A 16,518-nucleotide genomic window follows, 5' to 3' on the forward strand; every position below is an offset into this window, starting at 1 on the left:
ATCAAGATTAGACATGGGCACGAACAGCATTACGAACAGAAAAAACCCACGAACAGCCTAATCTGCTGTTTGCGAACAAGCTGTTTGTGATGTCCCATCCTAAATGAACAGGTGGTTGTTGCAAGCCTCGTTCATTGTCTTTGGCAGCCGTTCATCAAACCAGACAGTCTGGCACCTGCAATCAATCCCCATGGCAACCGGAGTCAGGGACTGAACTCTGTCTGAACTCCTTCTGCCTTTCCTTCTGGCTTTAAACCTTCAAAGTACTTCCAGCAGAGAGTCCCGTTTTTGCCACTGTGAAGAGAAAATGACAGCCAACAGGGAGACCTGTGGATCATGCCTTTCCCGGGGTGCAATCTCTCTGAAACTTGGGGGGTCTTCAGAGGACAGTGAGGACTATGTCCCCTGCAAATTTGGTAGGTATTGGACATTGGGAAGGTCAGTTGGTATCCCCTCAAAGTAGCTGCCAACAGACACTGCTGTTTTTGCCAGGACAGGGCCCTTTAAACTATCAGCTGGCAGGAGACAGGGGGGAATCTCCCCCTGCCACCTGCCAGCTGATAGTTTAAAGGGATCTTTAAAGGGCCAGGTAAGTGGGTTTGAGGGGAAGGGGGGCTAAGTGGGGGGGTTGGGTGGGAGTGGGGTTCTGGCCCCCACGAACAACGAACAACAAACATGTCTGGGAACAGTTCATGTTCGTCCATGTTCATTGTTCATTGTTCGTGGATGGCAACGAACGACGAACATGGTATTTGGGGTTTTTTTCCCCATTCGTGCCCATGTCTAGTCAGGATTCACTTTCAAGTTGAAGAAAAGATAAGTGTAACAAATATAAAATCTGTCTTTTCCAACTATTTATATTTTCAATTTTGTTTTTCCTCATGGAGTTCATGATGCTATTCATATTTCTCCTAGACTTCATTTTATCCTATGAAGCAGGCTAAACTGAGTGAAAATGGTTGTTGTGGATTTTCCAGGCTGTATAGCCATGGTCTTGGCATTGTAGTTCCTGACGTTTCGCCAGCAGCTGTGGCTGGCATCTTCAGAGGTGTAGCACCAAAAGACAGAGATCTCTCAGTGTCACAGTGTGGAGAAGATGTTGGCAGGTAATTTATATCTACTCAGGAAAGTGGGTTTGGGCTGAGTCATCCTCTAAGAGTTTCCCAGGTTTTGGCATGCTAATGGAGGGAGGCGTCACTGTATCCTGAGGAGTTTCTTTTGCATATGGATTGGTGCTTGATATGCTAACCTTCTCTGCAGGGTTATTGTGGGATGTGGAGTATTTCATTAGCCTGGTGTCTTGCAGGGCTGGAAGCCATGCTCTATTCATTCTTAAAGTCTCTTCTTTCCTGTTGAAATTGTGTTTATGCTTATGAATTTCAATGGCTTCCCTGTGCAGTTTGACAAAGTAGTTGGAAGTGTTGTCAAGTATTTTAGTGTCCTGGAATAGGATACTGTGTCCTGTTTGAGTTAAGCTATGTTCAGCCACTGCTGATTTTTCTGGATGGCCAAATCTGCAGTGTCTTTCATGTTCTTTTATTCTTGTCTGGATGCTATGCTTTGTGGTCCCGATGTAAACTTGTCCACAGCTGCAGGGTATACGGTATACTCCTGCAGAGGTGAGGGGGTCTCTACTGTCTTTTGCTGAACGTAGCAGCTGGTATATTTTTCTGGTGGGTCTGAATACTGTTTGTAGGCTGTGCTTTTTCATAAACTTTCCCATTTGATCAGTGATTCCTTTGATATATGGCAAAAACACTTTTCCTGTGGGAGACTGTTTTTCCTTAGTTGTTTGATTTGTCCTTGGTTTACTTGATGGAGTTTTTAAACCACCTCAACAATATCCACCTGAACATACAATTCACCATGGAGAAAGAAACCGAGGGTAAACTTCCATTTCTAGATACCTTGGTCATCCGCAAAGCAAACTTGCAGTTAGGTCACAAGGTCTACAGGAAACCAACTCACACGGATCGGTACTTACACAAAAACTCCAATCACCACCCTCGACAGAAAAGAGGCATAATAAAAACATTAGTAGACCGTGCAAGACGGATATGTGAACTGCACTTTCTCAACGAGGAAATTAATCATCTAAACCACGCACTTCAAGCAAATGGCTACTCCAGAAATGAAATCAGAAGAGCGAGTAAACCACTAACAGACTTGACAACACTTCCAACTACTTTGTCAGATTGCACAGGGAAGCCATTGAAATTCATAAGCATAAACACAATTTCAATAGGAAAGAAGAGACTTTAAGAATGAATAGAGCATGGCTTCCAGCCCTGTAAAACACCAGGCTAATGAATTACTCCACATCCCATAATAAACCTACAGAGAAGATTAGCATATCAAGCACCAATCCATATGCAAAGGAACCTCCTCAGGATACAGTGACGCCTCCCTCCATTAGCATTCCACACCCTGGGAAACTCCTACAGGATGACTCAGCCCAAACCCACTTTCCTGAGTAGATATAAATTACCTGCCAACATCTTCTCCACACTGTGACACTGAGAGATCTCTGTCTTTTGGTGCTACACCTCTGAAGATGCCAGCCACAGCTGCTGGCGAAACGTCAGGAACTACAATGCCAAGACCACGGCTATACAGCCCGGAAAATCCACAACAACCATCGTTCTCCGGCCGTGAAAGCCTTCGACAATATATAAGTGAAAATGACTGGTCAGAGACCTTCAAGATCTTAGGTCTCATCAGTCCTTATCTGACAATTCCCAGCCTTGCTGAGTTTGTGGACACTTGGAATTTTGCAAACAGGTAATGGGCCACAACAGGTAATGGCTATAGGTAATGGCCACAACAAAATCACCATTATAGGCGCTGAAGGAACCAGTTATAAAAGGCCTACCACGGGGAGTGGCTGGGTCCAGTCACAAAGCATCGGTGGATTTCCACAGAAATGTTAGGAAGTTCCTAACCAAGTATCTTACTCTGGTGGAGGCAGCTGTTTTCAAATGGATGCTCCCTATAAACACAAAGGTCACCCCCTAGGCTCTTTCTTCAATAAAATACAGGAAAGACAGGACTGGTTATTTGTTTTAGAGAAGAGATGCTCTGGGGAGAAGAGAGTGGGTGCCAAGAAATACATAGGTCAGTGCCATGGAGCCCACAGGCACCGTTAAGTATCATTGGTCTAAACACTATGAAATACTGGCTTTGTTTGTATACTATTAATTCTAGAGAATGACATATTACACCAGCCCTTTACATGTGTAACTACAGTGAATTGGGAACCACTTTTCTGTGACTTCATTCTACATGACTTCAGAACCAGTTAAAGCTGGTAATGGATGAACTCAGCCTCTCGTGGGAAATCTTCTCATGTAAGCATTATATTCCATCCAGCCCCGGCAAAAATCAGCTGTTGTATGCATTCAACTATTATTGCAGCAGCACAGGATCCAGCTATAGAAGAGCAATTTCCATGCTGTTTTGTTAACATATGATGGGACTTTTCATCAGAATTTGGAGCTTAAATTTAAGTGCTTGTTGACTTGTGGAATAACTTGCTACTTGGTATTTCTGTGATCTATACTTGGGACTCTTCAAAGCTGCTAAATTTCTTTAAATTTTTATATCCAGTGGTACATTGAAGAGAACAAATGTGCAACAGGGTCCTGTTACAAGTATCTGATAATGCTGAATGTTGAAGATTTTGGTTCACTTCTTATTCTTTTGTAACCTGTGGGATTGTCAATAAAAACACATTCCCTTTGTTCTTTGTGCCAGGCTCAATAATGATCCTCCTCATTATTTTTGTTGTATCTATATTGATCCTTATGTGACAATACTAAAATACCTATAAAATGGAAGAAGAACAGGAACTTTTCCTTTAGAGAGATTGTACAGTTCTCTCCTTCCATTTTCAGCACTGCATGTTTATGATGTGACTCCGAATGTACGGGTTATTGAAATATATGCACATATTTAGAGAAAAGTATTTCTATTTAATGTGAAAACATATGTTTTCACCATCTGATTAATACATGTAGGGAGTCCTGACAATCCCTCTCTACAGCTACAATGTCCGAAGTGCCTAGAAAATGATGAGATGCACAGTACATACCTGGACTTGCCCCTGACACAGTAGGTTTCATTATTGATGCTTTCTTTAGGTTTGCAACAGAATGGATTGTCTACCAATTCTCCAAGCAGATCAGCAACAGAGTTATCATGCCACTATAGTGAAATCTGACATTTTTGACAAGGTTAGCTTTGCTTAGGGACTGTTGAATGACTTAAATCTCTTTAGGAAGCCTTATTTCTGGGTTTAACTTTTTGGTGGGGGGCAGTAGCTACAGCTTCATTTTCCAAATTTGTTCCACCATTCCAGAAGTCACTTTAATGAGCTGAACCAGTGATTTCTGTGTGTATTTTAGCTCATTTTTTGTTATGCATACCCCTAGTAATTACTGTTATCTTACGCTTTCAGCATCTCCAAAGACAGCCATCATACACACCCAGTCTATTGTCACCTCTGGAAATATCTAGCTCCAGCTGTCATTCCAAATATCCAACAATCCTTCCCTACCATAACCTCCAAAGATGAAACTTTCCCACCTGGTCATCAGATATCAATAAAATTAGATTACCAATCTAAAAACCATCCTGATCCTAGCATTTCCAGGGCTTTTGCTGTATAAATATAGCCCCAAACGCCCCTGTTACATTGCAGCATTTCCCCCTGGCTTTCCTGCTACTGCTACTGTACTGACTCAGCACAGAACCCCTGGAGATGCAAGCTGGTTTCTGTCTCCATCCTTTTCTGCTCTCTCTCATCAGACCCTCCAGGACTTCTTTTTCTTTAGGACTGGCTTGTATGTTTTTATTTGTTCCTTTTAATTTTAGATTGTGCTGCTTAGGTGTTAAGTTTAACACTTTACTCTGTGTATGTGTGCATGCACAAGCACACTTGTGTGCTTGCAAGTGTGTCTAGATTCTTGTGTGTCACTAATTGTTCCTGTTCTATATTTTTTCTAAATGAAGATTTGAATTTTATTCTATTTTCTGCCAGCTTATTTCTGGTAATATCCCCACTCCAAATGAAGTATACTCAAATTCAGGAGGACCCAGGTATACACCAGGCTGTGGTCCCTTTAATAAAGTTTGCCCTGGTGCACAGGGGGGGTTTCTTAACACACTGGAGCAAAGTGCCCCAGCAGGGCTTGGAGCCCAGGGGCAGGAGTTTGCCCCCTGCCCAGGGCAAATGGCTACCCTAAACTCAACCCATATCTAGTGTCTCATATCTTCATTTGAGGGTGTGGGAACAATGAATATCCTGAGATGTTCTAAGAAAAGGGAGAAGGCGGGGCTCAGAAGGAAGAGTTATAGTTTAAATGAAAAGATACCACATAACTCTTGCAGCTTGTTTCAGTTTATGTTTTCATCTGAAATGTTCCATTTAGCACAGGAAAGTTAAGTAAAGCTGCTGTATTCTATAGGAAAGAGATCCCACTTTGGCTGCAATAGATTTAACATTACCAGACCCATATCTATTACCAAAGTTTCTCTGCTGTGTAATTTCATATAATACTGGAGAAAAATTAGTAAAGAGAAGCCCTTTTACTATCTGCATATTAAATCAGGCAGAGAGACCAAAATCTGCTCATTTACCAAGGGCAGAAAAACTACTTAGGGAGGCAACCCCCCCCCCCGCACTAGCCAACAATTTTGCTCCTTTAAAACTAGCACCTGATTATTCCAGCACGGCTTGTACATCTGATGTGTTATTTTAGGATTTGTTATGTAGATTGTACTCTACAGTTGAAATCTCCTTTCTGTGTAAATCTCTTGCCATCTCTTTTGTCCTCATCAAACAGATAAAAGACAGAGATTTTACACAGCTTTTACTTTTCTCATTTGACACATTTCTGTAAATTTTTCACACACAGAATCCTAGTAATAGCTGGGTGGAAATATCTGGATGTAATTGGACAGATGAGAAAAATAAAATGAAACTGGGATCTTGGCTATTTTCATTGTCCAGCTGTCAAAGTTTGTAGAAGACAAGTGGAAGTATTTTGGTCACTTTAATCAAGTCCTGTGTCTGAAAAACGTTATGGCTCTGTGTGTGCGTATCCAGAAAAATGAACAAATAAACAAGTCAGAGCAGAAATGACAATCACCATTCTTAATCCAGAATTTGAAGAAAACTAATTAAACTTTCTGCCCTTTTTAGTTGTCTCCAGATTTAAAAAAAATCAGTGTTACTGTTTCAAATTTATTTAGCACCTTGTGTTTATTATTCTATGTCATCATTCAGTCATAATCACCTAGTGCTATTTATTTCTTCATTATTGATTTATTTAACTATGTATATGCCACGTACTCTGTCAAACTGACTCTGGAGGCAGATTCCAAATTAGTACCAATATACAAAAAAAGATCTAAGACAAACTGCAAGAATATCAAATTATTAAAAAGATTAATAAATAGTCATAACATAAAGGGACACCTAAATACTGAAACAGCAAATAACAGAGAAAACAGCCGAAAAGTTAGCCTTAAAATGAAACATTCATTGTCATGACATCATAAATGGATTTTTTAAAAACACACACCCATATCCGCAGTATGAGCCGGGAGATCAGGAACCCGAGTAGTTACCTTATTCCTGACCTACAAGCAAAAGGGAACATTACAATGTCAACATTTGATCCCCCCTCCTCTAGCTCCATAACATCAATTTCCCAGTAATTCCTTGTGATTTTATAAGCTGTCCTCTTATATAATGATATACTTAACATGTGTGGGAGGAAAGTAAGCTGGGTAGCCAGCATGGGTTACCTGCTCTGGGTTCAATGTTTTTGGGAAGCAGAGGTTTTCTTTTTCTCTGCGTCCAAAAAGCATCAGGGTGCATTCGTGTACACCCTGGGGTTCGCCAGCTGTTCTCCAATCTTTCTCATACTTGGTTTGCTCTGAAGTTTTAGAATAGATTTTATTAAAGCCTCAATGGCTGACATGTGGCAGACACTTGGCAGACATTTTTCTTAACCCTCTCCATATGGTAGAGATCTTCTTCCTCTGCCTTTATTATTTTAAAACTGAAGCATTAGAATATGATTGTATCAATATAACATTATATCGTATGTGTACCATGTTCTCTGAGTTTCCAGTTTTCATTTTTTAAAAAGGAAATCTCTAGCCCCTTCGTTTGTGAAAATATAAAGGGAAAGGCATATCTCTGCAACTGAAGGGACTAGAGATATTTTTAAATGAAAGTTGGGAATTCAGAGAGCCAAGTATGCATATTGGTAACATTGTATCAAGATAATGATGTCCTAGTGCCAATTTTTTTTAAAAATGCAAAAGCCTGGTTGCCCTCTGCAGGGTGGCAGCTGCTGCTGGGGTGCTAGGGGAAGGAACTTGCAGGAAAACTAGTCTGGTGGGAATCTGTACTGCTGCTGCAATTTATCAAAAAAACTCACCAGCAATGAAGAAACTATGCATGCCTATCCCTGGTGGAAACCACCTATCTTAAATGTTTTTTTTAAAGAAACCAAAGGACTAAAATTAAGGATTCTAAGTCAGAATTTATTTTTTTTTAATTTTGCTATGGAAGATATTAATGTTTCAGATCAGTGCTTTTTTTCAGCTGGAACACCATGGAATGGCATTCCAGCACCTCTTAAAAATACCCACGTGACCGAGTAATTTAAAGATTTTTTTCCAGCCATTTTGGGCCTCTTTCAGCCAAATTTGTGCCCCAAACGGCCAGGATCAGGCTGCTGCCGGGCAGGGGGGGTGCTCTTTCACACGACAGCAGTGCGTTCCAGGCCGATCTGGGCCCAAGTCTGGCCCCCTGAGGAGTGACATCATTGCGCGGTTATCAGAATGTGCACGCACTTTACGCAGGCATGTGTATGGTACCCAAACTCCTCATACCATATCATCAGCAGAGAAAGGGCCTATGGCCTGAATATTCCATACATAGGGCCAGCCTAAGAAGAATATCAATGCTTGGAAATATTTCAGATTCAATTCTTTGTCCTGAAATATAGGCAAAGATCAGAATAAGATGAAAATGTAGGTCACCTCCATGAACAAAGATTTGTCCTGGGCTCAAGTGAATCCTCCCTATCACTACGTCAATCCTACCTTTATGGATAAATGTAGATTGTACTACACTAGCTATGGCTCAGAAAGGATAGCCTAGCGTGTTTCTTATCATCATCCTGTTATGTACCTATGACATTCCCTATCCTTACACAACAGAAATGGCAACAGAGACATTTTGAAAATTCCAAAAAATAATTAACTAGTATATTTACTTTAGAGGGGAAAGGTCAGGTGAGATCATGGGTTGAAAATTTCTGAGATAAATTTAACATATATGTGTATGTATGTATGTATGTATGTATGTATGTATGTATGTATGTATGTATGAAAAGTCAGAACATGCATGGACTTTAGTTCTTATTCTCTTCACAGATACTTAAAGGTTTATATTTTGAGACTTTGTTTCCCTTGTTTTTCCGTAAGCACTGCTTTTTTTCTAAAAAAATGTTTAGGGGTACTTTCAGTTTGACTCAAGAAAATCACCATTTTATAGTCCAAATCGGAAAAAATAAATGCAGTCAATGGACAAAAATACCAAGAACATGCATTACCTCATATTACACAGCTCACAATAACTTCCAGATTGGCATGAGGTTGTGTTCACTAACATCTTCCCAATTCCTCTGCTTGCTTTTGGTGTCCGTTGCCAGATGTCATCCTTTCAAAAACCATGAATTTACATACACTGAGGGCTTAAAGGAACTCAAAGGAGGACCTACTCATTTTATAAACATTACGTTTATAACCGTGAAACTCCGTGAAAGGAAATGACATCAGAAGACTTTTGGTGGTGAGAATTATGGGTATCAATAGTGCCAACCAAGCCCCTCTATAGTGACATGTGCGCACAACCAAAAAGTTTCGGTATAGGCAAACTCTTCGCATTCTTTGTGCAAAACGTACAAAAATACACAAATTGGTCACCGCCATCGGGGGTAGCAACAAGACTGACCAATCACCTTGCTAGATTCCAACTACCAGAGTTCCAAGTGGCTTAGAGAAGACTTGTTTGTATTTGTCTGCACCCTAACCATCACCGATTATGCCAGCGATCTCGGTGGCGTGTTCAATGCTCAAAGACATTCCATTTTTTGTAAGACGAACAGCGCTCCTAGTGAGGTTAAATATAACTAAATATCTTTGTTGCCAACATACGCTACATAAAACTTAACAAATCACATAAATATCTATAATACATTTGGAGCTGGTTTAGCGGGAATTCCAACATTTTAAAATGTTTACTTTCTCCTGTTAGATTCACAAAATGTTTACTTGCGTCCCCCCAGAAAAAAGCACTGTCCCTAAGTATACTTTCTTTTAGTATTCTCTCTCTCTTCTGGCATTTAGAATCCTGTGGTAGTGGATGGGTACGAGTTGTTCAAGAAAAACTGGAAGGGTAGAAGAGGAGGCAGAGTGGCATTGTATGTGAGGAGAGGGCTTGATTGTCAGCAAGTTCTGGAGAATGTGTTTGACAGCCCAGTGGAAAGTATTGTCAGGATCTAATATGTTCTGTGGTTCCTTGGTCAGAGTTATGCCATATTTAATACTGTAGTCATTAGCCTCTCTCTCCCTCCAGGTCCAAGTGTTATTTTGACCGCGCTTTCCATGGGAGAGAATACTCTTATCTGTTTCTACAGCCAAAGACCTTGACGGGCCGAGCCTTCCCACAGCAAAGTTCTCATTGCTATGGAAGATGGGGGGGGAGGCTGGGAGTGAAGGATTAGATGTACCACATGTTGTGCTTTCTTTTTCCATTCTCGACAATGACTGTGTTCAGCCAAGATCTTTTCTAGGCCTTGGAATATGGATACGTGTGTCAGAGTCTAGTCTTTCAATAAATCTTTTGAAACCAAGAAATTGTGCTTCTTGCAGAATGGGGGAGATGAACTCTAGATAACAGGGATTCCATAGTCTGACATTTTGTCGAGGATCCTTACTTTTACTCCCCCGACCCCTCACCCAGGGAGGATGGATACCAGCGGGAACCTGACTGATCTGTCTGTGCCTGGACAGGAGGGTACTGGGACTACTGAACTGCCTGCTGGAGGTACCGGGCAGGACCGAGCGACTCTTGAGGGAGTTTGACCTAGAATGAGTGGGATTTGTGAATGTGAACAGCTGATATCGTTGCCAACTCCTCGGCAGTGGGGCTCCAGACCCCAGGAATCCAGGGAGAGGCGAGCTGGCACAATGTTTTCCCGCTCGATGATTGATCTAAGTCAGACCATCAGGTCGACAGAGCAGGGAGCAATGGGAGGACCTGTTTGGGAAATGGGTCACCTGTCCATGCTCTCAGCAGGTGCCACTCGGACCAGCTCCCAACAGTGGTTTAGATGGGATGCGGAGGCCAGTCACCTGGTGGAGGACGTACAACGGGGGAAGGCCAGTGGGCCTCAAAATTGGGAGACTGCGCATAATGAACTTTTAAGTTGGGATTACACCGATGTGGGCTCAACTGGAACTTGGGACACTGGCGCAGGAGCCCCAGCTGCAGACCCATGTTGGAATCGATTACAAAATCAAGCTCATGTGGTGCAGTATGGAATACTGGCCGTTATGGGAATGGCCAAGGGCTGGATAGCTAGTGCAGCAGAGGAGGAAGAACGCCCTAGGGAAAATTCGGAGGTGACTTCGGCGGTTGAAGATTGGGTACCGGGGGTTTCAGGTGACGCTGCGGAAGAAGCGGATAGACAGCAGCACGACTGGGAAGAGACCCTGCTCCTGCCGGATCAGACCGTGCCAGCCGAGGGGGAGGAGGTGGAATATGGCACTCCTGCCCATTACCGACGGCTGGAAGGCTGGCTGGATGCGATGGAAAGGGACCTGGCCCAAGCGGTCTATCTGATCGGCCTGCTGGTGCAGGGTGAGGGCTCCGCCCAGCTGGTTTCTCAAGCCTGGGAGGCAGGAGGGGTGCAAGCTCGAGCTCATCCGCCCCCTGCGCTACCTGCTCCAGGACCCCAGTCATGAGTTCAAGCCCAGCCTGGGCCTCAACAACCTGTGCCACCACCGGCTACTCAAATTCCGCAACCACAACAACGGCCACCACTTCCGGTTCCGGTTCCGGTTCTGTCCCCGCAACTGCTGCCTCAGCAGCCACTGGTGCAACCTGCGGCCACCCTGCAGCCTGTGCTGCCACCACCACCACCACTGGTGCAACCTGTTCCGCCGCCACCACCACTGCTGGTGCAACCTGCAGCCGCCCCGCAGCCTTTGCCACCGCCGCCGGTGCAACCTGCACCAGCCTCATTACCTGTGCCGCCACCACTGCCACTGCCAGTGCAACCCGTGCCATCCCTGCAGCCTCTGCCGCTGCCACAGTTACCCACCCCGGGCCTGCTACCGCAACTGCCAGCAGGGCAAGTAGGACCTCCAAGGAGACTGGCTAGACCAGGTGGGCAAGCACCGGGAGGACCAGCGAGACCAGTGCTTAGACCTTGGCAGATCCCGGGCCAAGTACCGGTTCCCCTCCGACCACAGCCGCAACAGCCACCACAGTTCGGCCCTCCGCCACTAGCCCAGGGATGGCAAGGAGGAGCGGAATTACCTTTGGGGTGGATTAAGTTGGAGGCCACCTTTGACGGAGATACCCACAAGCTGGGATTTTTCGTGGTACAAGCCCTCCAGTTTTTCAATCGGTGGGGCTATTTGTTCCCGGATGAGGAGAGCCGGGTCACCCATTTAGCATTCAGACTAGAAGGCAGAGCAGCAGAATGGTACGTGACTCTATATTACTCAGGGGCTCCGGAACTGGACACTTTACAGGACTTTATTGCCGCACTTAGAGCCCAATATGAAGATCCCTTAGAGGAGGAGTGAGCACATAACGAGCTACAAACCCTCAGACAAGGATCTCAACCCGTGAGAGAGTATGCAGCCAAGTTTCGTCAACTTGCAGCCAAGTGTCCTCATTGTGAGGAAGGGACAAAAATAGTGATGTTCCGAAATGGAATGAATCCCAGGTTGCTTGAATGAGCTTTAATGCAAGATGATCCCCCGACTCTGATGGGATGGATACAACTAGCATGTGAGGTGGAAAATTGTACCCAAGTAGTCCGCCTTGTAGAGCAGCAGCAGGCAATGGGATATAGAAGACCACCGCCCATAGTGAGAGGGGCTCATGGAGCACCACCGACTAGGGGATCTCGAGAAACCCGATGGAGGCAGGGCCTTTGTTTGCAGTGTGGGAATAGCGGGTATTTCGGAGCCCAGTGCCCTCTTCGAGGGCAAGCCCAACCACCTCCCTCTACCACTCGCCCAGTTCCGGCCCCGAGAACCAGTCAAGGTACAGGAATGCCAAGACGGGGCCACCTAGACAAAGGACTAGAAGCCGAAGAAGTGCAAATGGAACTTGATGTCCATTTAGCAGAGGCGGATACGCCCAGCCCGCAATCGGGAAATGAGATGGATCTGTCATGAGGAGGCCCCAACGGCAGATCACAAAAGAGTCCATCCCAGCGGAGGTGAGAGAGGGGGGGGCCATTTTATTCGTTCCAGTAATGTTAACTAATCCAAGGAGGGGAACTCATATCTGGGTGCAAGCTTTAATCGATCCGGGTTGCTCAAGAGACATTATTGCACCCGCCCTAGTAAATGGCTTGGGATTAGAAACCCGGGAACTTAAAAGTGCAATTATATTTGAACAAATGGACAGTTCAAATATGAACCCAGCTATCTGAGAAATGGAACTGGTACCCACGGGAATGGGCAAACATTGGGAGAGCCGGACCTATATCGTTAGCCAAGCGGCCAAATATCCCCTCATCCTAGGCAGTCAGTGGCTGTGGGACCATAACCCTTACATTAACTGGGCCAAAGGTATGATTGTGTTCAATCGGGAATACTGCAGCAATCATCATTGGCAAAAGGACTGGGGAGAAGAGTCGTCATTGAACTTGGAAGTAGCGTTGCTCTCTGCAGAAGAACTCAACCTGGTCCCAGTGGAATACAGAGACTTGGCACAAGCTTTTAGTCAGGAGGAGGCGGACAGCTTACCACCGCACCGAAAAACTGATTGTGCGATTGAACTGATCCCAGGGGAGAGCCTGCCCAAAGGAAGGCTTTATTCCATGAGCCCAGCTGAGAGAGAGGAGCTCCGAAAGTTTATAGATAAAAACCTGGAGAGAGGTTTCATCCGCCCGGCTAGCTCCCCCCATGCTACACCAGTGGTATTTGTAAAAAAAAAAAAAAAAAAAGGATGGGGGGTTGAGGCTTTGCACGGATTTCAGAGGCATCAACGCAGTGTCCATGACCAATGCCTACCCAATTCCCCTGATTTGGGACCTGCTAAGTGTGGTGGCACAGGGTAAGATCTTTTCAAAGTTGGACTTAAAAGATGCTTATTTCCATGTTAGAATCAGGGAAGGGGATGAATGGAAAACCATGTTCAATATGCCATTAGGCCAATATGAATACCTCATCATGCCTTTTGGCTTATCCGGAGCACCTGTTGTTTACATGTCCATGATCAATGAGGTGCTACATAAGTTTTTATATAAGGGAGTGGTCGTTTACCTGGATGACGTGTTAATTTTTACAGAAACCAGAGAGTTGGTCAGAGTTGTTTTAACCACCCTGATACAGCATAAACTCCCTATCAAATTGTCCAAATGTGAGTTTCATAAGACTGAGTTGGACTACCTGGGCTATCGCATTTCAGGACAAGGTTTAAAAATGGATCCGGCTAAAATCCAAGCCGTAAGGAATGGCAAGCCCCTACTACCCAAAAGCAACTACCATCTTTCTTGGGCTTTGCCAACTTTTACAGGCAATTTATTAAGGGGTTTGCCTAGATCACCCTCCCATTAACAGATTTACTAAAGACAAAAGGGAGGGGAGAGCAAATGGCTAAACCCACGAGCAAGCTTAGCTGGGGGACGGAATGCCAGGCGGCATTTGAGAAACTGAAGGACCAATTTACTTCTGAACTGGTCCTCCAGCACCCAGACGAAACCCAAACCTTCATAGTGCAGGTAGATGTGAGCGATGCGGCCATTGGTGGAGTCCTCTTGCAGAGAGGGGAGGACGGAAAAGTATGGCCCTGTGCATACTTGTCTAGAAAATTCACTGAGGCTGAGCGCAATTGGAATGTCTGGGAGAAGGAAGCTTTCGCAGTTAAGATAGCCCTTTCTACGTGGCGGCACTGGCTGGAGGGGGCACACCATCAGTTCGAGGTGTGGATGGACCACAAAAACTTAGAAGCTTTGCGCACCCCCCGAAGGCTTAATGCTAAACAGCTTTGGTGGGCTGAATTCTTCTCAAAGTTTGATTTCACCCTAAAGTTTCTTCCAGGCAAATCCAACTTCTTAGCGGACGCTCTCTCATGCATGCCCCAATTGCAAAGCAGAAGGGAGGAGACTATTGATACTGTTTTCTCTCCCCGTCAGTTGGGAGGTGTGGTCACCACTCGTAGCCAAGCATCCAAACAGCAGAGTGAGCCAAGTGGCGGGAGAACTAAAGTGAACAGCGAGGTGGAAAAGGAGGGGGAGTGAGCGCCCACAGGAAAAATGTCTCAAACGGCAGCGGGAGACTGGATTAAAGAAAACAAACTTTATATTCCCGCTAGCCTCAGGAAAGAGGTGTTACAGCAATGTCATGATGCCCGCACCGCAGGTCATTTCGGTTATCTAAAGACTTTACACTTGGTTCAAAGACAATTTTGGTGGCCGGGAATGAGAAGGGATGTGTCACAATATGTGTCTTCCTGTCCTGCTTGCATTATGGCCAAGCCTAGAAGGGGAAAACCTCCTGGATTGCTTCAGCCCCTGGAAGTTCCTAATCAGCCTTGGGAGGTGATCTCTATGGACTTTATCACTGATCTACACCCCTCAAAAGGTTGTACTTGTATTTTAGTAGTGGTGGATTTGTTTTCCAAACAAGCTCATTTCATTCTGTGCAGCAGCGTGCCTACAGCTAGAAAGCTGGCCAGTTTGTTCATGAAACATATTGTAAAACTGCACTCTTTTCCTTCCAAGGTGATTTCAGATCGCGGTGGACAGTTCGTTGCCAACTTTTGGCAGGAGCTTTTACAACTGGCAGGCATTGAACAAGGATTAAGCTCCGCCTACCATCCTGAGAGCGATGGGCAGTCTGAAAGGCTAAATCAAGTATTAGAGCAATTCCTCAGGTGTTACATTAATTTTCAGCAGCATAACTGGACTGAGCTGATCCATTTAGCAGAATATGCATATAACAATTTGGTCCACAGTTCCATGGGAGAAACACCTTTTAAAATTGTGCATGGATATGAAGGAGTAGCGTTTCCATTTGACTTACAACCAGAAAGCCAGCAAGCCGGAGACTTGGGAGATTGGTGGACCTCCATCTCCAAGCAATGGACCTTAATTCAAAAGACTCTAGCCAAAGTGAAAGTGGATTATAAAAAGTATGCTGATCGCCATCGTGTGGAGCAGTGGGAATTGCAGCCTGGGGGAAAAGTCTACATCTCCACCAAGAACTTTAAAACAGAGCAAGCCAGCAAAAAATTAGGATTGAAATATTTGGGACCCTTTGAAATCAAAAAAGTCATAAACGGGGTGACAGCAGAACTCGAACTCCCGAAGAATCTACGCCATGTACACACCACGTTTCACATCAGCCTACTGAAAAAAGCACCACCCCCAGATGAATGGCATCCTGAGCAACCGATACCCCATCCAACTCTTATTGATGGCCAAGTACACTATGAAATAAAAGAGATTTTGGACTCAAAACGCAAACATAATAAACTCTTTTACCTAGTTAGATGGAAAGACTTTGAGGAGGGGTTCAGAGAGTGGGTGGAGGCTTCTCAGGTCAGAGCCCCAAGGCTCCTTGCTAAGTTTCATTCGAGGTACCCAGAAAAGGTGGGGCCAGAAGGGTGAGAGGAGGGGTCTTAAGGGGGGCAGAATGTCAGGATCTAATATGTTCTGTGGTTCCTTGGTCAGAGTTACGCCATGTTTAATACTGTAGTCGTTAGCCTTTCTCTCCCTCCAGGTCCAGGTGTTATTTTGACCGTGCTTTCCATGGGAGAGAATACTCTTATCTGTTTCTACAGCCAAAGACCTTGATGGGCCGAGCCTTCCCACAGCAAAGTTCTCATCGCTATGGAAGATGGGGGGGAGGCTGGGAGTGAAGGATTAGATGTATCACATGTTGTGCTTTCTTTTTCCATTCTCGACAATGACTGTGTTCAGCCAAGATCCTTTCTAGGCCTTGGAATATGGATACTTGTGTCAGAGCCTAGTTTTTCAATAAATCTTTTGAAACCAAGAAATTGTGCTTCTTGCAGAACGGGGGAGACGAACTCTAGATAACAGGGATTCCATAGTCTGACAAGTATATGGGTGTAAATAAGGGGAGGAAGGACAAAGGGTATTGTTGTTGGAGTCTGCTACAGACCGCCTGGCCAGGGAGAGGAAATGGATGCTGTCCTCCTTGAATAGATTAGTAGAGCATCCA

This window comes from Eublepharis macularius, chromosome 2 (assembly GCF_028583425.1).
Source record: "Eublepharis macularius isolate TG4126 chromosome 2, MPM_Emac_v1.0, whole genome shotgun sequence".
In the NCBI taxonomy this organism is placed as follows: Eukaryota; Metazoa; Chordata; class Lepidosauria; order Squamata; family Eublepharidae; genus Eublepharis; species Eublepharis macularius.